Source organism: Hyperoodon ampullatus (genome assembly GCF_949752795.1).
Source record: "Hyperoodon ampullatus genome assembly, chromosome: 5".
NCBI lineage: Eukaryota > Metazoa > Chordata > Mammalia > Artiodactyla > Ziphiidae > Hyperoodon > Hyperoodon ampullatus.
In genome coordinates, this window is record NC_136918.1 from 74,294,178 (window position 1) to 74,316,802 (window position 22,625).

A 22,625-nucleotide genomic window follows, 5' to 3' on the forward strand; every position below is an offset into this window, starting at 1 on the left:
GCAGGGGCCCCTGGGTGCCAAAGTGTTCTCCTGAAGCGCCAGGGGGCTGCTTGCGTCCCTTCCTCTTAGTCAAAAACGGCAGAGATATGTGCTGGGCTCCATTTTGATAGTGGTTCCCTAAAGCCAGGAGCATTATTTTCCCAGTGGGTGAGCTGAAAGTGCGGCCTCAAAGTGTGCTGAGAAACAGTGCGGTTGCTCGTGCTCTCTTCACCATTAGAACGGCTATGCGACGGCAAGGCAGTGTGACTGGAGAAACACTCTCCTTTCTCCTCCGTGCAGGAGGCCTCCCGGCGCCCCATGTCCATAAAGGGAACACTCTACTCTTCCACAAGGACCAAAGTAAGGGTCAGGGATTCCATCCACGAAGGGACTCACGCAGAGGCTGGCCAGGACACCTTAAGCAAGGAGTGCATGAGAGTTAGCATGCCTTCCTTGAGGCTGCTGCTGCCTCGGTCTATGCCTTGGAAGAACACTGGGTGGCGAAAGTTTCCTTGGGGCCCTGCGCACCCGTCCACTGTAAAAGTGCCCCGGATCCTCTCTGTGAATGCAGAGTGAGCCGCAGCAGCCTGTTCACTTGGCCGGATAACTACATGGCCAAAACATTCAAAAGCGCCCCTGAGCAGAGGTGTAAAAGTTCATACGTGCACCGTCAGGGCTCTCAGGGCTGAAGCTGAGGAGCAATAGGAAACATGGTGCGCAGTGTCCCTTCTGGGTGTTCTTAACCTAGCGGCACTTTCTGGCAAGCCATGACTCGACTTTAGAGGCAGTCTTGCAAATGGACAGTTTGCCCCTGAACACTGCCAGGCTTCTGGCACGTTCAGGGCACAGCACACTGACCACGAAGTACACACACCCGAGGTCCAGGAATAGCATCCACAATGCTTGCCGGCAGGCAGCCTTTGCCCAGAAGCCTCAGGCAAAACAGTGGCTTGAGGCGAGTGTGCTGTTCAGGAATCCTAGGTCTCCTGGGGGCTCACCACGTCACATGGCAAAACACTGTGTACCCAATGTGTCTTCTTGGGCGACCTCACCAAAAAGCGATGCCTTAGGCCCTTGGGACCGGCTCCGGCATGAAGGATGCCAGGCAGCACTCTGCGCTCTTCGCTGCCCACCTATTTGGCCAAGCGTTCCAAAGTCCTCCCAGACACCGGCCTAGCAGCTCCTAGGTGCAATGCAGACGGTCCCCACTGCTGAACCACTGCTGCGATGAGCAGACACTCTGTTTACGGTTCATACTGGGAACCCTTGCCTGCCGTGTCTCTGTGGGAGCAGAAGGTCGACTTCAGAGGCAGCCTGACAGACGTACAGTTTGCCCCTAAACGCTACCGCGGGTTTTGTAAGGCAGAAGGTCAATGCTGCCTATCCCCAGAAATTATATCTTGAAGCCATTCAGCCCACGCAGGGGCCCCTGTGTGCCAAAGTGTTCTCCTGAAGCGCCAGGGGGCTGCTTGCGTCCCTTCCTCTTAGTCAAAAACAGCAGAGATATGTGCTGGGCTCCATTTTGATAGTGGTTCCCTAAAGCCAGGAGCATTATTTTCCCAGTGGGAGAGCTGAAAGTGCGGCCTCAAAGTGTGCTGAGAAACAGTGCGGTTGCTCGTGCTCTCTTCACCATTAGAACGGCTATGCGACGGCAAGGCAGTGTGACTGGAGAAACACTCTCCTTTCTCCTCCGTGCAGGAGGCCTCCCGGCGCCCCATGTCCATAAAGGGAACACTCTACTCTTCCACAAGTACCAAAGTAAGGGTCAGGGATTCCATCCACGAAGGGACTCATGCAGAGGCTGTCCAGGACACCTTAAGCAAGGAGTGCATGAGATTTAGCATGCCTTCCTTGAGGCTGCTGCTGCCTCGGTCTATGCCTTGGAAGAACACTGGGTGGCGAAAGTTTCCTTGGGGCCCTGCGCACCCGTCCACTGTAAAAGTGCCCCGGATCCGCTCTGTGAATGCAGAGTGAGCCGCAGCAGCCTGTTCTCTTGGCCGGATAACTACATGGCCAAAACATTCAAAAGCGCCCCTGAGCAGAGGTGTAAAAGTTCATACGTGCACCGTCAGGGCTCTCAGGGCTGAAGCTGAGGAGCAATAGGAAACATGGTGCGCAGTGTCCCTTCTGGGTGTTCTTAACCTAGCGGCACTTTCTGGCAAGCCATGACTCGACTTTAGAGGCAGTCTTGCAAATGGACAGTTTGCCCCTGAACACTGCCAGGCTTCTGGCACGTTCAGGGCACAGCACACTGACCACGAAGTACACACACCCGAGGTCCAGGAATAGCATCCACAATGCTTGCCGGCAGGCAGCCTTTGCCCAGAAGCCTCAGGCAAAGCAGTGGCTTGAGGCGAGTGTGCTGTTCAGGAATCCTAGGTCTCCTGGGGGCTCACCACGTCCCATGGCAAAACACTGTGTACCCAATGTGTCTTCTTGGGCGACCTCACCCTGAAGCGATGCCTTAGGCCCTTGGGACCGGCTCCCGGCATGAAGGATGCAAGGCAACACTCTGCTCTCTTCGCTGCCCACCTATTTGGCCAAGCGTTCCAAAGTCCTCCCAGACACCGGCCTAGCAGCTCCTAGGTGCAATGCAGACAGCCCCCACTGCTGAACCACTGCTGCGATGAGCAGACACTGTGTTTACGGTTCATACGGGGAACCCTTGCCTGCCGTGTCTCTGTGGGAGCAGAAGGTCGACTTCAGAGGCAGCCTGACAGACGTACAGTTTGCCCCTAAACGCTACCGCGGGTTTTGTAAGGCAGAAGGTCAATGCTGCCTATCCCCAGAAATTATATCTTGAAGCCATTCAGCCCAGGCAGGGGCCCCTGGGTGCCAAAGTGTTCTCCTGAAGCGCCAGGGGGCTGCTTGCGTCCCTTCCTCTTAGTCAAAAACGGCAGAGATATGTGCTGGGCTCCATTTTGATAGTGGTTCCCTAAAGCCAGGAGCATTATTTTCCCAGTGGGAGAGCTGAAAGTGCGGCCTCAAAGTGTGCTGAGAAACAGTGCGGTTGCTCGTGCTCTCTTCACCATTAGAACGGCTATGCGACGGCAAGGCAGTGTGACTGGAGAAACACTCTCCTTTCTCCTCCGTGCAGGAGGCCTCCCGGCGCCCCATGTCCATAAAGGGAACACTCTACTCTTCCACAAGTACCAAAGTAAGGGTCAGGGATTCCATCCACGAAGGGACTCACGCAGAGGCTGGCCAGGACACCTTAAGCAAGGAGTGCATGAGAGTTAGCATGCCTTCCTTGAGGCTGCTGCTGCCTCGGCCTATGCCTTGGAAGAACACTGGGGGGCGAAAGTTTCCCTGGGGCCCTGCGCACCCGTCCACTGTAAAAGTGCCCCGGATCCGCTCTGTGAATGCAGAGTGAGCCGCAGCAGCCTGTTCACTTGGCCGGATAACTACATGGCCAAAACATTCAAAAGCGCCCCTGAGCAGAGGTGTAAAAGTTCATACGTGCACCGTCAGGGCTCTCAGGGCTGAAGCTGAGGAGCAATAGGAAACATGGTGCGCAGTGTCCCTTCTGGGTGTTCTTAACCTAGCGGCACTTTCTGGCAAGCCATGACTCGACTTTAGAGGCAGTCTTGCAAATGGACAGTTTGCCCCTGAACACTGCCAGGCTTCTGGCACGTTCAGGGCACAGCACACTGACCACGAAGTACACACACCCGAGGTCCAAGAATAGCATCCACAATGCTTGCCGGCAGGCAGCCTTTGCCCAGAAGCCTCAGGCAAAGCAGTGGCTTGAGGCGAGTGTGCTGTTCAGGAATCCTAGGTCTCCTGGGGGCTCACCACGTCGCATGGCAAAACACTGTGTACCCAATGTGTCTTCTTGGGCGACCTCACCAAAAAGCGATGCCTTAGGCCCTTGGGACCGGCTCCCGGCATGAAGGATGCCAGGCAACACTCTGCGCTCTTCGCTGCCCACCTATTTGGCCAAGCGTTCCAAAGTCCTCCCAGACACCGGCCTAGCAGCTCCTAGGTGCAATGCAGACGGTCCCCTCTGCTGAACCACTGCTGCGATGAGCAGACACTGTGTTTACGGTTCATACTGGGAACGCTTGCCTGCCGTGTCTCTGTGGGAGCAGAAGGTCGACTTCAGAGGCAGCCTGACAGACGTACAGTTTGCCCCTAAACGCTACCGCGGGTTTTGTAAGGCAGAAGGTCAATGCTGCCTATCCCCAGAAATTATATCTTGAAGCCATTCAGCCCAGGCAGGGGCCCCTGTGTGCCAAAGTGTTCTCCTGAAGCGCCAGGGGGCTGCTTGCGTCCCTTCCTCTTAGTCAAAAACGGCAGAGATATGTGCTGGGCTCCATTTTGATAGTGGTTCCCTAAAGCCAGGAGCATTATTTTCCCAGTGGGAGAGCTGAAAGTGCGGCCTCAAAGTGTGCTGAGAAACAGTGCGGTTGCTCGTGCTCTCTTCACCATTAGAACGGCTATGCGACGGCAAGGCAGTGTGACTGGAGAAACACTCTCCTTTCTCCTCCGTGCAGGAGGCCTCCCGGCGCCCCATGTCCATAAAGGGAACACTCTACTCTTCCACAAGGACCAAAGTAAGGGTCAGGGATTCCATCCACGAAGGGACTCACGCAGAGGCTGGCCAGGACACCTTAAGCAAGGAGTGCATGAGAGTTAGCATGCCTTCCTTGAGGCTGCTGCTGCCTCGGCCTATGCCTTGGAAGAACACTGGGTGGCGAAAGTTTCCTTGGGGCCCTGCGCACCCGTCCACTGTAAAAGTGCCCCGGATCCGCTCTGTGAATGCAGAGTGAGCCGCAGCAGCCTGTTCTCTTGGCCGGATAACTACATGGCCAAAACATTCAAAAGCGCCCCTGAGCAGAGGTGTAAAAGTTCATACGTGCACCGTCAGGGCTCTCAGGGCTGAAGCTGAGGAGCAATAGGAAACATGGTGCGCAGTGTCCCTTCTGGGTGTTCTTAACCTAGCGGCACTTTCTGGCAAGCCATGACTCGACTTTAGAGGCAGTCTTGCAAATGGACAGTTTGCCCCTGAACACTGCCAGGCTTCTGGCACGTTCAGGGCACAGCACACTGACCACGAAGTACACACACCCGAGGTCCAGGAATAGCATCCACAATGCTTGCCGGCAGGCAGCCTTTGCCCAGAAGCCTCAGGCAAAACAGTGGCTTGAGGCGAGTGTGCTGTTCAGGAATCCTAGGTCTCCTGGGGGCTCACCACGTCGCATGGCAAAACACTGTGTACCCAATGTGTCTTCTTGGGCGACCTCACCAAAAAGCGATGCCTTAGGCCCTTGGGACCGGCTCCCGGCATGAAGGATGCCAGGCAACACTCTGCGCTCTTCGCTGCCCACCTATTTGGCCAAGCGTTCCAAAGTCCTCCCAGACACCGGCCTAGCAGCTCCTAGGTGCAATGCAGACGGTCCCCACTGCTGAACCACTGCTGCGATGAGCAGACACTCTGTTTACGGTTCATACTGGGAACCCTTGCCTGCCGTGTCTCTGTGGGAGCAGAAGGTCGACTTCAGAGGCAGCCTGACAGACGTACAGTTTGCCCCTAAACGCTACCGCGGGTTTTGTAAGGCAGAAGGTCAATGCTGCCTATCCCCAGAAATTATATCTTGAAGCCATTCAGCCCACGCAGGGGCCCCTGGGTGCCAAAGTGTTCTCCTGAAGCGCCAGGGGGCTGCTTGCGTCCCTTCCTCTTAGTCAAAAACGGCAGAGATATGTGCTGGGCTCCATTTTGATAGTGGTTCCCTAAAGCCAGGAGCATTATTTTCCCAGTGGGTGAGCTGAAAGTGCGGCCTCAAAGTGTGCTGAGAAACAGTGCGGTTGCTCGTGCTCTCTTCACCATTAGAACGGCTATGCGACGGCAAGGCAGTGTGACTGGAGAAACACTCTCCTTTCTCCTCCGTGCAGGAGGCCTCCCGGCGCCCCATGTCCATAAAGGGAACACTCTACTCTTCCACAAGGACCAAAGTAAGGGTCAGGGATTCCATCCACGAAGGGACTCACGCAGAGGCTGGCCAGGACACCTTAAGCAAGGAGTGCATGAGAGTTAGCATGCCTTCCTTGAGGCTGCTGCTGCCTCGGTCTATGCCTTGGAAGAACACTGGGTGGCGAAAGTTTCCTTGGGGCCCTGCGCACCCGTCCACTGTAAAAGTGCCCCGGATCCTCTCTGTGAATGCAGAGTGAGCCGCAGCAGCCTGTTCACTTGGCCGGATAACTACATGGCCAAAACATTCAAAAGCGCCCCTGAGCAGAGGTGTAAAAGTTCATACGTGCACCGTCAGGGCTCTCAGGGCTGAAGCTGAGGAGCAATAGGAAACATGGTGCGCAGTGTCCCTTCTGGGTGTTCTTAACCTAGCGGCACTTTCTGGCAAGCCATGACTCGACTTTAGAGGCAGTCTTGCAAATGGACAGTTTGCCCCTGAACACTGCCAGGCTTCTGGCACGTTCAGGGCACAGCACACTGACCACGAAGTACACACACCCGAGGTCCAGGAATAGCATCCACAATGCTTGCCGGCAGGCAGCCTTTGCCCAGAAGCCTCAGGCAAAACAGTGGCTTGAGGCGAGTGTGCTGTTCAGGAATCCTAGGTCTCCTGGGGGCTCACCACGTCACATGGCAAAACACTGTGTACCCAATGTGTCTTCTTGGGCGACCTCACCAAAAAGCGATGCCTTAGGCCCTTGGGACCGGCTCCGGCATGAAGGATGCCAGGCAGCACTCTGCGCTCTTCGCTGCCCACCTATTTGGCCAAGCGTTCCAAAGTCCTCCCAGACACCGGCCTAGCAGCTCCTAGGTGCAATGCAGACGGTCCCCACTGCTGAACCACTGCTGCGATGAGCAGACACTCTGTTTACGGTTCATACTGGGAACCCTTGCCTGCCGTGTCTCTGTGGGAGCAGAAGGTCGACTTCAGAGGCAGCCTGACAGACGTACAGTTTGCCCCTAAACGCTACCGCGGGTTTTGTAAGGCAGAAGGTCAATGCTGCCTATCCCCAGAAATTATATCTTGAAGCCATTCAGCCCACGCAGGGGCCCCTGTGTGCCAAAGTGTTCTCCTGAAGCGCCAGGGGGCTGCTTGCGTCCCTTCCTCTTAGTCAAAAACAGCAGAGATATGTGCTGGGCTCCATTTTGATAGTGGTTCCCTAAAGCCAGGAGCATTATTTTCCCAGTGGGAGAGCTGAAAGTGCGGCCTCAAAGTGTGCTGAGAAACAGTGCGGTTGCTCGTGCTCTCTTCACCATTAGAACGGCTATGCGACGGCAAGGCAGTGTGACTGGAGAAACACTCTCCTTTCTCCTCCGTGCAGGAGGCCTCCCGGCGCCCCATGTCCATAAAGGGAACACTCTACTCTTCCACAAGTACCAAAGTAAGGGTCAGGGATTCCATCCACGAAGGGACTCATGCAGAGGCTGTCCAGGACACCTTAAGCAAGGAGTGCATGAGATTTAGCATGCCTTCCTTGAGGCTGCTGCTGCCTCGGTCTATGCCTTGGAAGAACACTGGGTGGCGAAAGTTTCCTTGGGGCCCTGCGCACCCGTCCACTGTAAAAGTGCCCCGGATCCGCTCTGTGAATGCAGAGTGAGCCGCAGCAGCCTGTTCTCTTGGCCGGATAACTACATGGCCAAAACATTCAAAAGCGCCCCTGAGCAGAGGTGTAAAAGTTCATACGTGCACCGTCAGGGCTCTCAGGGCTGAAGCTGAGGAGCAATAGGAAACATGGTGCGCAGTGTCCCTTCTGGGTGTTCTTAACCTAGCGGCACTTTCTGGCAAGCCATGACTCGACTTTAGAGGCAGTCTTGCAAATGGACAGTTTGCCCCTGAACACTGCCAGGCTTCTGGCACGTTCAGGGCACAGCACACTGACCACGAAGTACACACACCCGAGGTCCAGCAATAGCATCCACAATGCTTGCCGGCAGGCAGCCTTTGCCCAGAAGCCTCAGGCAAAGCAGTGGCTTGAGGCGAGTGTGCTGTTCAGGAATCCTAGGTCTCCTGGGGGCTCACCACGTCCCATGGCAAAACACTGTGTACCCAATGTGTCTTCTTGGGCGACCTCACCCTGAAGCGATGCCTTAGGCCCTTGGGACCGGCTCCCGGCATGAAGGATGCAAGGCAACACTCTGCTCTCTTCGCTGCCCACCTATTTGGCCAAGCGTTCCAAAGTCCTCCCAGACACCGGCCTAGCAGCTCCTAGGTGCAATGCAGACAGCCCCCACTGCTGAACCACTGCTGCGATGAGCAGACACTGTGTTTACGGTTCATACGGGGAACCCTTGCCTGCCGTGTCTCTGTGGGAGCAGAAGGTCGACTTCAGAGGCAGCCTGACAGACGTACAGTTTGCCCCTAAACGCTACCGCGGGTTTTGTAAGGCAGAAGGTCAATGCTGCCTATCCCCAGAAATTATATCTTGAAGCCATTCAGCCCAGGCAGGGGCCCCTGGGTGCCAAAGTGTTCTCCTGAAGCGCCAGGGGGCTGCTTGCGTCCCTTCCTCTTAGTCAAAAACGGCAGAGATATGTGCTGGGCTCCATTTTGATAGTGGTTCCCTAAAGCCAGGAGCATTATTTTCCCAGTGGGAGAGCTGAAAGTGCGGCCTCAAAGTGTGCTGAGAAACAGTGCGGTTGCTCGTGCTCTCTTCACCATTAGAACGGCTATGCGACGGCAAGGCAGTGTGACTGGAGAAACACTCTCCTTTCTCCTCCGTGCAGGAGGCCTCCCGGCGCCCCATGTCCATAAAGGGAACACTCTACTCTTCCACAAGTACCAAAGTAAGGGTCAGGGATTCCATCCACGAAGGGACTCACGCAGAGGCTGGCCAGGACACCTTAAGCAAGGAGTGCATGAGAGTTAGCATGCCTTCCTTGAGGCTGCTGCTGCCTCGGCCTATGCCTTGGAAGAACACTGGGGGGCGAAAGTTTCCCTGGGGCCCTGCGCACCCGTCCACTGTAAAAGTGCCCCGGATCCGCTCTGTGAATGCAGAGTGAGCCGCAGCAGCCTGTTCACTTGGCCGGATAACTACATGGCCAAAACATTCAAAAGCGCCCCTGAGCAGAGGTGTAAAAGTTCATACGTGCACCGTCAGGGCTCTCAGGGCTGAAGCTGAGGAGCAATAGGAAACATGGTGCGCAGTGTCCCTTCTGGGTGTTCTTAACCTAGCGGCACTTTCTGGCAAGCCATGACTCGACTTTAGAGGCAGTCTTGCAAATGGACAGTTTGCCCCTGAACACTGCCAGGCTTCTGGCACGTTCAGGGCACAGCACACTGACCACGAAGTACACACACCCGAGGTCCAAGAATAGCATCCACAATGCTTGCCGGCAGGCAGCCTTTGCCCAGAAGCCTCAGGCAAAGCAGTGGCTTGAGGCGAGTGTGCTGTTCAGGAATCCTAGGTCTCCTGGGGGCTCACCACGTCGCATGGCAAAACACTGTGTACCCAATGTGTCTTCTTGGGCGACCTCACCAAAAAGCGATGCCTTAGGCCCTTGGGACCGGCTCCCGGCATGAAGGATGCCAGGCAACACTCTGCGCTCTTCGCTGCCCACCTATTTGGCCAAGCGTTCCAAAGTCCTCCCAGACACCGGCCTAGCAGCTCCTAGGTGCAATGCAGACGGTCCCCTCTGCTGAACCACTGCTGCGATGAGCAGACACTGTGTTTACGGTTCATACTGGGAACGCTTGCCTGCCGTGTCTCTGTGGGAGCAGAAGGTCGACTTCAGAGGCAGCCTGACAGACGTACAGTTTGCCCCTAAACGCTACCGCGGGTTTTGTAAGGCAGAAGGTCAATGCTGCCTATCCCCAGAAATTATATCTTGAAGCCATTCAGCCCAGGCAGGGGCCCCTGGGTGCCAAAGTGTTCTCCTGAAGCGCCAGGGGGCTGCTTGCGTCCCTTCCTCTTAGTCAAAAACGGCAGAGATATGTGCTGGGCTCCATTTTGATAGTGGTTCCCTAAAGCCAGGAGCATTATTTTCCCAGTGGGAGAGCTGAAAGTGCGGCCTCAAAGTGTGCTGAGAAACAGTGCGGTTGCTCGTGCTCTCTTCACCATTAGAACGGCTATGCGACGGCAAGGCAGTGTGACTGGAGAAACACTCTCCTTTCTCCTCCGTGCAGGAGGCCTCCCGGCGCCCCATGTCCATAAAGGGAACACTCTACTCTTCCACAAGGACCAAAGTAAGGGTCAGGGATTCCATCCACGAAGGGACTCACGCAGAGGCTGGCCAGGACACCTTAAGCAAGGAGTGCATGAGAGTTAGCATGCCTTCCTTGAGGCTGCTGCTGCCTCGGCCTATGCCTTGGAAGAACACTGGGTGGCGAAAGTTTCCTTGGGGCCCTGCGCACCCGTCCACTGTAAAAGTGCCCCGGATCCGCTCTGTGAATGCAGAGTGAGCCGCAGCAGCCTGTTCTCTTGGCCGGATAACTACATGGCCAAAACATTCAAAAGCGCCCCTGAGCAGAGGTGTAAAAGTTCATACGTGCACCGTCAGGGCTCTCAGGGCTGAAGCTGAGGAGCAATAGGAAACATGGTGCGCAGTGTCCCTTCTGGGTGTTCTTAACCTAGCGGCACTTTCTGGCAAGCCATGACTCGACTTTAGAGGCAGTCTTGCAAATGGACAGTTTGCCCCTGAACACTGCCAGGCTTCTGGCACGTTCAGGGCACAGCACACTGACCACGAAGTACACACACCCGAGGTCCAGGAATAGCATCCACAATGCTTGCCGGCAGGCAGCCTTTGCCCAGAAGCCTCAGGCAAAACAGTGGCTTGAGGCGAGTGTGCTGTTCAGGAATCCTAGGTCTCCTGGGGGCTCACCACGTCGCATGGCAAAACACTGTGTACCCAATGTGTCTTCTTGGGCGACCTCACCAAAAAGCGATGCCTTAGGCCCTTGGGACCGGCTCCCGGCATGAAGGATGCCAGGCAACACTCTGCGCTCTTCGCTGCCCACCTATTTGGCCAAGCGTTCCAAAGTCCTCCCAGACACCGGCCTAGCAGCTCCTAGGTGCAATGCAGACGGTCCCCACTGCTGAACCACTGCTGCGATGAGCAGACACTCTGTTTACGGTTCATACTGGGAACCCTTGCCTGCCGTGTCTCTGTGGGAGCAGAAGGTCGACTTCAGAGGCAGCCTGACAGACGTACAGTTTGCCCCTAAACGCTACCGCGGGTTTTGTAAGGCAGAAGGTCAATGCTGCCTATCCCCAGAAATTATATCTTGAAGCCATTCAGCCCAGGCAGGGGCCCCTGGGTGCCAAAGTGTTCTCCTGAAGCGCCAGGGGGCTGCTTGCGTCCCTTCCTCTTAGTCAAAAACGGCAGAGATATGTGCTGGGCTCCATTTTGATAGTGGTTCCCTAAAGCCAGGAGCATTATTTTCCCAGTGGGTGAGCTTAAAGTGCGGCCTCAAAGTGTGCTGAGAAACAGTGCGGTTGCTCGTGCTCTCTTCACCATTAGAACGGCTATGCGACGGCAAGGCAGTGTGACTGGAGAAACACTCTCCTTTCTCCTCCGTGCAGGAGGCCTCCCGGCGCCCCATGTCCATAAAGGGAACACTCTACTCTTCCACAAGGACCAAAGTAAGGGTCAGGGATTCCATCCACGAAGGGACTCACGCAGAGGCTGGCCAGGACACCTTAAGCAAGGAGTGCATGAGAGTTAGCATGCCTTCCTTGAGGCTGCTGCTGCCTCGGTCTATGCCTTGGAAGAACACTGGGTGGCGAAAGTTTCCTTGGGGCCCTGCGCACCCGTCCACTGTAAAAGTGCCCCGGATCCTCTCTGTGAATGCAGAGTGAGCCGCAGCAGCCTGTTCACTTGGCCGGATAACTACATGGCCAAAACATTCAAAAGCGCCCCTGAGCAGAGGTGTAAAAGTTCATACGTGCACCGTCAGGGCTCTCAGGGCTGAAGCTGAGGAGCAATAGGAAACATGGTGCGCAGTGTCCCTTCTGGGTGTTCTTAACCTAGCGGCACTTTCTGGCAAGCCATGACTCGACTTTAGAGGCAGTCTTGCAAATGGACAGTTTGCCCCTGAACACTGCCAGGCTTCTGGCACGTTCAGGGCACAGCACACTGACCACGAAGTACACACACCCGAGGTCCAGGAATAGCATCCACAATGCTTGCCGGCAGGCAGCCTTTGCCCAGAAGCCTCAGGCAAAACAGTGGCTTGAGGCGAGTGTGCTGTTCAGGAATCCTAGGTCTCCTGGGGGCTCACCACGTCACATGGCAAAACACTGTGTACCCAATGTGTCTTCTTGGGCGACCTCACCAAAAAGCGATGCCTTAGGCCCTTGGGACCGGCTCCGGCATGAAGGATGCCAGGCAGCACTCTGCTCTCTTCGCTGCCCACCTATTTGGCCAAGCGTTCCAAAGTCCTCCCAGACACCGGCCTAGCAGCTCCTAGGTGCAATGCAGACGGTCCCCACTGCTGAACCACTGCTGCGATGAGCAGACACTCTGTTTACGGTTCATACTGGGAACCCTTGCCTGCCGTGTCTCTGTGGGAGCAGAAGGTCGACTTCAGAGGCAGCCTGACAGACGTACAGTTTGCCCCTAAACGCTACCGCGGGTTTTGTAAGGCAGAAGGTCAATGCTGCCTATCCCCAGAAATTATATCTTGAAGCCATTCAGCCCACGCAGGGGCCCCTGTGTGCCAAAGTGTTCTCCTGAAGCGCCAGGGGGCTGCTTGCGTCCCTTCCTCTTAGTCAAAAACAGCAGAGATATGTGCTGGGCTCCATTTTGATAGTGGTTCCCTAAAGCCAGGAGCATTATTTTCCCAGTGGGAGAGCTGAAAGTGCGGCCTCAAAGTGTGCTGAGAAACAGTGCGGTTGCTCGTGCTCTCTTCACCATTAGAACGGCTATGCGACGGCAAGGCAGTGTGACTGGAGAAACACTCTCCTTTCTCCTCCGTGCAGGAGGCCTCCCGGCGCCCCATGTCCATAAAGGGAACACTCTACTCTTCCACAAGTACCAAAGTAAGGGTCAGGGATTCCATCCACGAAGGGACTCATGCAGAGGCTGTCCAGGACACCTTAAGCAAGGAGTGCATGAGATTTAGCATGCCTTCCTTGAGGCTGCTGCTGCCTCGGTCTATGCCTTGGAAGAACACTGGGTGGCGAAAGTTTCCTTGGGGCCCTGCGCACCCGTCCACTGTAAAAGTGCCCCGGATCCGCTCTGTGAATGCAGAGTGAGCCGCAGCAGCCTGTTCTCTTGGCCGGATAACTACATGGCCAAAACATTCAAAAGCGCCCCTGAGCAGAGGTGTAAAAGTTCATACGTGCACCGTCAGGGCTCTCAGGGCTGAAGCTGAGGAGCAATAGGAAACATGGTGCGCAGTGTCCCTTCTGGGTGTTCTTAACCTAGCGGCACTTTCTGGCAAGCCATGACTCGACTTTAGAGGCAGTCTTGCAAATGGACAGTTTGCCCCTGAACACTGCCAGGCTTCTGGCACGTTCAGGGCACAGCACACTGACCACGAAGTACACACACCCGAGGTCCAGGAATAGCATCCACAATGCTTGCCGGCAGGCAGCCTTTGCCCAGAAGCCTCAGGCAAAGCAGTGGCTTGAGGCGAGTGTGCTGTTCAGGAATCCTAGGTCTCCTGGGGGCTCACCACGTCCCATGGCAAAACACTGTGTACCCAATGTGTCTTCTTGGGCGACCTCACCAAAAAGCGATGCCTTAGGCCCTTGGGACCGGCTCCCGGCATGAAGGATGCCAGGCAACACTCTGCGCTCTTCGCTGCCCACCTATTTGGCCAAGCGTTCCAAAGTCCTCCCAGACACCGGCCTAGCAGCTCCTAGGTGCAATGCAGACGGTCCCCTCTGCTGAACCACTGCTGCGATGAGCAGACACTGTGTTTACGGTTCATACTGGGAACGCTTGCCTGCCGTGTCTCTGTGGGAGCAGAAGGTCGACTTCAGAGGCAGCCTGACAGACGTACAGTTTGCCCCTAAACGCTACCGCGGGTTTTGTAAGGCAGAAGGTCAATGCTGCCTATCCCCAGAAATTATATCTTGAAGCCATTCAGCCCAGGCAGGGGCCCCTGGGTGCCAAAGTGTTCTCCTGAAGCGCCAGGGGGCTGCTTGCGTCCCTTCCTCTTAGTCAAAAACGGCAGAGATATGTGCTGGGCTCCATTTTGATAGTGGTTCCCTAAAGCCAGGAGCATTATTTTCCCAGTGGGAGAGCTGAAAGTGCGGCCTCAAAGTGTGCTGAGAAACAGTGCGGTTGCTCGTGCTCTCTTCACCATTAGAACGGCTATGCGACGGCAAGGCAGTGTGACTGGAGAAACACTCTCCTTTCTCCTCCGTGCAGGAGGCCTCCCGGCGCCCCATGTCCATAAAGGGAACACTCTACTCTTCCACAAGGACCAAAGTAAGGGTCAGGGATTCCATCCACGAAGGGACTCACGCAGAGGCTGGCCAGGACACCTTAAGCAAGGAGTGCATGAGAGTTAGCATGCCTTCCTTGAGGCTGCTGCTGCCTCGGCCTATGCCTTGGAAGAACACTGGGTGGCGAAAGTTTCCTTGGGGCCCTGCGCACCCGTCCACTGTAAAAGTGCCCCGGATCCGCTCTGTGAATGCAGAGTGAGCCGCAGCAGCCTGTTCTCTTGGCCGGATAACTACATGGCCAAAACATTCAAAAGCGCCCCTGAGCAGAGGTGTAAAAGTTCATACGTGCACCGTCAGGGCTCTCAGGGCTGAAGCTGAGGAGCAATAGGAAACATGGTGCGCAGTGTCCCTTCTGGGTGTTCTTAACCTAGCGGCACTTTCTGGCAAGCCATGACTCGACTTTAGAGGCAGTCTTGCAAATGGACAGTTTGCCCCTGAACACTGCCAGGCTTCTGGCACGTTCAGGGCACAGCACACTGACCACGAAGTACACACACCCGAGGTCCAGGAATAGCATCCACAATGCTTGCCGGCAGGCAGCCTTTGCCCAGAAGCCTCAGGCAAAACAGTGGCTTGAGGCGAGTGTGCTGTTCAGGAATCCTAGGTCTCCTGGGGGCTCACCACGTCGCATGGCAAAACACTGTGTACCCAATGTGTCTTCTTGGGCGACCTCACCAAAAAGCGATGCCTTAGGCCCTTGGGACCGGCTCCCGGCATGAAGGATGCCAGGCAACACTCTGCGCTCTTCGCTGCCCACCTATTTGGCCAAGCGTTCCAAAGTCCTCCCAGACACCGGCCTAGCAGCTCCTAGGTGCAATGCAGACGGTCCCCACTGCTGAACCACTGCTGCGATGAGCAGACACTCTGTTTACGGTTCATACTGGGAACCCTTGCCTGCCGTGTCTCTGTGGGAGCAGAAGGTCGACTTCAGAGGCAGCCTGACAGACGTACAGTTTGCCCCTAAACGCTACCGCGGGTTTTGTAAGGCAGAAGGTCAATGCTGCCTATCCCCAGAAATTATATCTTGAAGCCATTCAGCCCACGCAGGGGCCCCTGGGTGCCAAAGTGTTCTCCTGAAGCGCCAGGGGGCTGCTTGCGTCCCTTCCTCTTAGTCAAAAACGGCAGAGATATGTGCTGGGCTCCATTTTGATAGTGGTTCCCTAAAGCCAGGAGCATTATTTTCCCAGTGGGAGAGCTGAAAGTGCGGCCTCAAAGTGTGCTGAGAAACAGTGCGGTTGCTCGTGCTCTCTTCACCATTAGAACGGCTATGCGACGGCAAGGCAGTGTGACTGGAGAAACACTCTCCTTTCTCCTCCGTGCAGGAGGCCTCCCGGCGCCCCATGTCCATAAAGGGAACACTCTACTCTTCCACAAGGACCAAAGTAAGGGTCAGGGATTCCATCCACGAAGGGACTCACGCAGAGGCTGGCCAGGACACCTTAAGCAAGGAGTGCATGAGAGTTAGCATGCCTTCCTTGAGGCTGCTGCTGCCTCGGCCTATGCCTTGGAAGAACACTGGGGGGCGAAAGTTTCCCTGGGGCCCTGCGCACCCGTCCACTGTAAAAGTGCCCCGGATCCGCTCTGTGAATGCAGAGTGAGCCGCAGCAGCCTGTTCACTTGGCCGGATAACTACATGGCCAAAACATTCAAAAGCGCCCCTGAGCAGAGGTGTAAAAGTTCATACGTGCACCGTCAGGGCTCTCAGGGCTGAAGCTGAGGAACAATAGGAAACATGGTGCGCAGTGTCCCTTCTGGGTGTTCTTAACCTAGCGGCACTTTCTGGCAAGCCATGACTCGACTTTAGAGGCAGTCTTGCAAATGGACAGTTTGCCCCTGAACACTGCCAGGCTTCTGGCACGTTCAGGGCACAGCACACTGACCACGAAGTACACACACCCGAGGTCCAGGAATAGCATCCACAATGCTTGCCGGCAGGCAGCCTTTGCCCAGAAGCCTCAGGCAAAGCAGTGGCTTGAGGCGAGTGTGCTGTTCAGGAATCCTAGGTCTCCTGGGGGCTCACCACGTCGCATGGCAAAACACTGTGTACCCAATGTGTCTTCTTGGGCGACCTCACCAAAAAGCGATGCCTTAGGCCCTTGGGACCGGCTCCGGCATGAAGGATGCCAGGCAACACTCTGCGCTCTTCGCTGCCCACCTATTTGGCCAAGCGTTCCAAAGTCCTCCCAGACACCGGCCTAGCAGCTCCTAGGTGCAATGCAGACGGTCCCCTCTGCTGAACCACTGCTGCGATGAGCAGACACTCTGTTTACGGTTCATACTGGGAACCCTTGCCTGCCGTGTCTCTGTGGGAGCAGAAGGTCGACTTCAGAGGCAGCCTGACAGACGTACAGTTTGCCCCTAAACGCTACCGCGGGTTTTGTAAGGCAGAAGGTCAATGCTGCCTATCCCCAGAAATTATATCTTGAAGCCATTCAGCCCAGGCAGGGGCCCCTGGGTGCCAAAGTGTTCTCCTGAAGCGCCAGGGGGCTGCTTGCGTCCCTTCCTCTTAGTCAAAAACGGCAGAGATATGTGCTGGGCTCCATTTTGATAGTGGTTCCCTAAAGCCAGGAGCATTATTTTCCCAGTGGGAGAGCTGAAAGTGCGGCCTCAAAGTGTGCTGAGAAACAGTGCGGTTGCTCGTGCTCTCTTCACCATTAGAACGGCTATGCGACGGCAAGGCAGTGTGACTGGAGAAACACTCTCCTTTCTCCTCCGTGCAGGAGGCCTCCCGGCGCCCCATGTCCATAAAGGGAACACTCTACTCTTCCACAAGGACCAAAGTAAGGGTCAGGGATTCCATCCACGAAGGGACTCACGCAGAGGCTGGCCAGGACACCTTAAGCAAGGAGTGCATGAGAGTTAGCATGCCTTCCTTGAGGCTGCTGCTGCCTCGGTCTATGCCTTGGAAGAACACTGGGGGGCGAAAGTTTCCCTGGGGCCCTGCGCACCCGTCCACTGTAAAAGTGCCCCGGATCCGCTCTGTGAATGCAGAGTGAGCCGCAGCAGCCTGTTCACTTGGCCGGATAACTACATGGCCAAAACATTCAAAAGCGCCCCTGAGCAGAGGTGTAAAAGTTCATACGTGCACCGTCAGGGCTCTCAGGGCTGAAGCTGAGGAGCAATAGGAAACATGGTGCGCAGTGTCCCTTCTGGGTGTTCTTAACCTAGCGGCACTTTCTGGCAAGCCATGACTCGACTTTAGAGGCAGTCTTGCAAATGGACAGTTTGCCCCTGAACACTGCCAGGCTTCTGGCACGTTCAGGGCACAGCACACTGACCACGAAGTACACACACCCGAGGTCCAGGAATAGCATCCACAATGCTTGCCGGCAGGCAGCCTTTGCCCAGAAGCCTCAGGCAAAACAGTGGCTTGAGGCGAGTGTGCTGTTCAGGAATCCTAGGTCTCCTGGGGGCTCACCACGTCACATGGCAAAACACTGTGTACCCAATGTGTCTTCTTGGGCGACCTCACCAAAAAGCGATGCCTTAGGCCCTTGGGACCGGCTCCGGCATGAAGGATGCCAGGCAACACTCTGCGCTCTTCGCTGCCCACCTATTTGGCCAAGCGTTCCAAAGTCCTCCCAGACACCGGCCTAGCAGCTCCTAGGTGCAATGCAGACGGTCCCCACTGCTGAACCACTGCTGCGATGAGCAGACACTCTGTTTACGGTTCATACTGGGAACCCTTGCCTGCCGTGTCTCTGTGGGAGCAGAAGGTCGACTTCAGAGGCAGCCTGACAGACGTACAGTTTGCCCCTAAACGCTACCGCGGGTTTTGTAAGGCAGAAGGTCAATGCTGCCTATCCCCAGAAATTATATCTTGAAGCCATTCAGCCCACGCAGGGGCCCCTGTGTGCCAAAGTGTTCTCCTGAAGCGCCAGGGGGCTGCTTGCGTCCCTTCCTCTTAGTCAAAAACAGCAGAGATATGTTCTGGGCTCCATTGTGATAGTGGTTCCCTAAAGCCAGGAGCATTATTTTCCCAGTGGGAGAGCTGAAAGTGCGGCCTCAAAGTGTGCTGAGAAACAGTGCGGTTGCTCGTGCTCTCTTCACCATTAGAACGGCTATGCGACGGCAAGGCAGTGTGACTGGAGAAACACTCTCCTTTCTCCTCCGTGCAGGAGGCCTCCCGGCGCCCCATGTCCATAAAGGGAACACTCTACTCTTCCACAAGTACCAAAGTAAGGGTCAGGGATTCCATCCACGAAGGGACTCATGCAGAGGCTGTCCAGGACACCTTAAGCAAGGAGTGCATGAGATTTAGCATGCCTTCCTTGAGGCTGCTGCTGCCTCGGTCTATGCCTTGGAAGAACACTGGGTGGCGAAAGTTTCCTTGGGGCCCTGCGCACCCGTCCACTGTAAAAGTGCCCCGGATCCGCTCTGTGAATGCAGAGTGAGCCGCAGCAGCCTGTTCTCTTGGCCGGATAACTACATGGCCAAAACATTCAAAAGCGCCCCTGAGCAGAGGTGTAAAAGTTCATACGTGCACCGTCAGGGCTCTCAGGGCTGAAGCTGAGGAGCAATAGGAAACATGGTGCGCAGTGTCCCTTCTGGGTGTTCTTAACCTAGCGGCACTTTCTGGCAAGCCATGACTCGACTTTAGAGGCAGTCTTGCAAATGGACAGTTTGCCCCTGAACACTGCCAGGCTTCTGGCACGTTCAGGGCACAGCACACTGACCACGAAGTACACACACCCGAGGTCCAGAAATAGCATCCACAATGCTTGCCGGCAGGCAGCCTTTGCCCAGAAGCCTCAGGCAAAGCAGTGGCTTGAGGCGAGTGTGCTGTTCAGGAATCCTAGGTCTCCTGGGGGCTCACCACGTCCCATGGCAAAACACTGTGTACCCAATGTGTCTTCTTGGGCGACCTCACCCTGAAGCGATGCCTTAGGCCCTTGGGACCGGCTCCCGGCATGAAGGATGCAAGGCAACACTCTGCTCTCTTCGCTGCCCACCTATTTGGCCAAGCGTTCCAAAGTCCTCCCAGACACCGGCCTAGCAGCTCCTAGGTGCAATGCAGACAGCCCCCACTGCTGAACCACTGCTGCGATGAGCAGACACTGTGTTTACGGTTCATACGGGGAACCCTTGCCTGCCGTGTCTCTGTGGGAGCAGAAGGTCGACTTCAGAGGCAGCCTGACAGACGTACAGTTTGCCCCTAAACGCTACCGCGGGTTTTGTAAGGCAGAAGGTCAATGCTGCCTATCCCCAGAAATTATATCTTGAAGCCATTCAGCCCACGCAGGGGCCCCTGGGTGCCAAAGTGTTCTCCTGAAGCGCCAGGGGGCTGCTTGCGTCCCTTCCTCTTAGTCAAAAACGGCAGAGATATGTGCTGGGCTCCATTTTGATAGTGGTTCCCTAAAGCCAGGAGCATTATTTTCCCAGTGGGTGAGCTGAAAGTGCGGCCTCAAAGTGTGCTGAGAAACAGTGCGGTTGCTCGTGCTCTCTTCACCATTAGAACGGCTATGCGACGGCAAGGCAGTGTGACTGGAGAAACACTCTCCTTTCTCCTCCGTGCAGGAGGCCTCCCGGCGCCCCATGTCCATAAAGGGAACACTTTACTCTTCCACAAGGACCAAAGTAAGGGTCAGGGATTCCATCCACGAAGGGACTCACGCAGAGGCTGGCCAGGACACCTTAAGCAAGGAGTGCATGAGAGTTAGCATGACTTCCTTGAGGCTGCTGCTGCCTCGGCCTATGCCTTGGAAGAACACTGGGGGGCGAAAGTTTCCCTGGGGCCCTGCGCACCCGTCCACTGTAAAAGTGCCCCGGATCCGCTCTGTGAATGCAGAGTGAGCCGCAGCAGCCTGTTCACTTGGCCGGATAACTACATGGCCAAAACATTCAAAAGCGCCCCTGAGCAGAGGTGTAAAAGTTCATACGTGCACCGTCAGGGCTCTCAGGGCTGAAGCTGAGGAGCAATAGGAAACATGGTGCGCAGTGTCCCTTCTGGGTGTTCTTAACCTAGCGGCACTTTCTGGCAAGCCATGACTCGACTTTAGAGGCAGTCTTGCAAATGGACAGTTTGCCCCTGAACACTGCCAGGCTTCTGGCACGTTCAGGGCACAGCACACTGACCACGAAGTACACACACCCGAGGTCCAGGAATAGCATCCACAATGCTTGCCGGCAGGCAGCCTTTGCCCAAAAGCCTCAGGCAAAGCAGTGGCTTGAGGCGAGTGTGCTGTTCAGGAATCCTAGGTCTCCTGGGGGCTCACCACGTCGCATGGCAAAACACTGTGTACCCAATGTGTCTTCTTGGGCGACCTCACCAAAAAGCGATGCCTTAGGCCCTTGGGACCGGCTCCGGCATGAAGGATGCCAGGCAACACTCTGCGCTCTTCGCTGCCCACCTATTTGGCCAAGCGTTCCAAAGTCCTCCCAGACACCGGCCTAGCAGCTCCTAGGTGCAATGCAGACGGTCCCCACTGCTGAACCACTGCTGCGATGAGCAGACACTCTGTTTACGGTTCATACTGGGAACCCTTGCCTGCCGTGTCTCTGTGGGAGCAGAAGGTCGACTTCAGAGGCAGCCTGACAGACGTACAGTTTGCCCCTAAACGCTACCGCGGGTTTTGTAAGGCAGAAGGTCAATGCTGCCTATCCCCAGAAATTATATCTTGAAGCCATTCAGCCCAGGCAGGGGCCCCTGTGTGCCAAAGTGTTCTCCTGAAGCGCCAGGGGGCTGCTTGCGTCCCTTCCTCTTAGTCAAAAACGGCAGAGATATGTGCTGGGCTCCATTTTGATAGTGGTTCCCTAAAGCCAGGAGCATTATTTTCCCAGTGGGAGAGCTGAAAGTGCGGCCTCAAAGTGTGCTGAGAAACAGTGCGGTTGCTCGTGCTCTCTTCACCATTAGAACGGCTATGCGACGGCAAGGCAGTGTGACTGGAGACACACTCTCCTTTCTCCTCCGTGCAGGAGGCCTCCCGGCGCCCCATGTCCATAAAGGGAACACGCTACTCTTCCACAAGGACCAAAGTAAGGGTCAGGGATTCCATCCACGAAGGGACTCACGCAGAGGGTGGCCAGGACACCTTAAGCAAGGAGTGCATGAGAGTTAGCATGCCTTCCTTGAGGCTGCTGCCGCCTCGGCCTATGCCTTGGAAGAACACTGGGTGGCGAAAGTTTCCTTGGGGCCCTGCGCACCCGTCCACTGTAAAAGTGCCCCGGATCCTCTCTGTGAATGCAGAGTGAGCCGCAGCAGCCTGTTCACTTGGCCGGATAACTACATGGCCAAAACATTCAAAAGCGCCCCTGAGCAGAGGTGTAAAAGTTCATACGTGCACCGTCAGGGCTCTCAGGGCTGAAGCTGAGGAGCAATAGGAAACATGGTGCGCAGTGTCCCTTCTGGGTGTTCTTAACCTAGCGGCACTTTCTGGCAAGCCATGACTCGACTTTAGAGGCAGTCTTGCAAATGGACAGTTTGCCCCTGAACACTGCCAGGCTTCTGGCACGTTCAGGGCACAGCACACTGACCACGAAGTACACACACCCGAGGTCCAAGAATAGCATCCACAATGCTTGCCGGCAGGCAGCCTTTGCCCAGAAGCCTCAGGCAAAGCAGTGGCTTGAGGCGAGTGTGCTGTTCAGGAATCCTAGGTCTCCTGGGGGCTCACCACGTCGCATGGCAAAACACTGTGTACCCAATGTGTCTTCTTGGGCGACCTCACCAAAAAGCGATGCCTTAGGCCCTTGGGACCGGCTCCCGGCATGAAGGATGCCAGGCAACACTCTGCGCTCTTCGCTGCCCACCTATTTGGCCAAGCGTTCCAAAGTCCTCCCAGACACCGGCCTAGCAGCTCCTAGGTGCAATGCAGACGGTCCCCTCTGCTGAACCACTGCTGCGATGAGCAGACACTGTGTTTACGGTTCATACTGGGAACGCTTGCCTGCCGTGTCTCTGTGGGAGCAGAAGGTCGACTTCAGAGGCAGCCTGACAGACGTACAGTTTGCCCCTAAACGCTACCGCGGGTTTTGTAAGGCAGAAGGTCAATGCTGCCTATCCCCAGAAATTATATCTTGAAGCCATTCAGCCCAGGCAGGGGCCCCTGGGTGCCAAAGTGTTCTCCTGAAGCGCCAGGGGGCTGCTTGCGTCCCTTCCTCTTAGTCAAAAACGGCAGAGATATGTGCTGGGCTCCATTTTGATAGTGGTTCCCTAAAGCCAGGAGCATTATTTTCCCAGTGGGAGAGCTGAAAGTGCGGCCTCAAAGTGTGCTGAGAAATAGTGCGGTTGCTCGTGCTCTCTTCACCATTAGAACGGCTATGCGACGGCAAGGCAGTGTGAC

The 22,625-nt window shown here is 55.8% G+C and overlaps 1 protein-coding gene across 1 annotated transcript in view; it reads left to right on the forward strand.

The window, feature by feature from the left end:
* LOC307053767 (death-inducer obliterator 1-like) overlaps positions 1-22,625 on the forward strand; it is a gene marked incomplete at both ends in the record, with an annotated part of 102,464 nt that overhangs the window by 18,384 nt on the left and 61,455 nt on the right. The gene's annotated exons all lie outside the window — the stretch shown is intronic.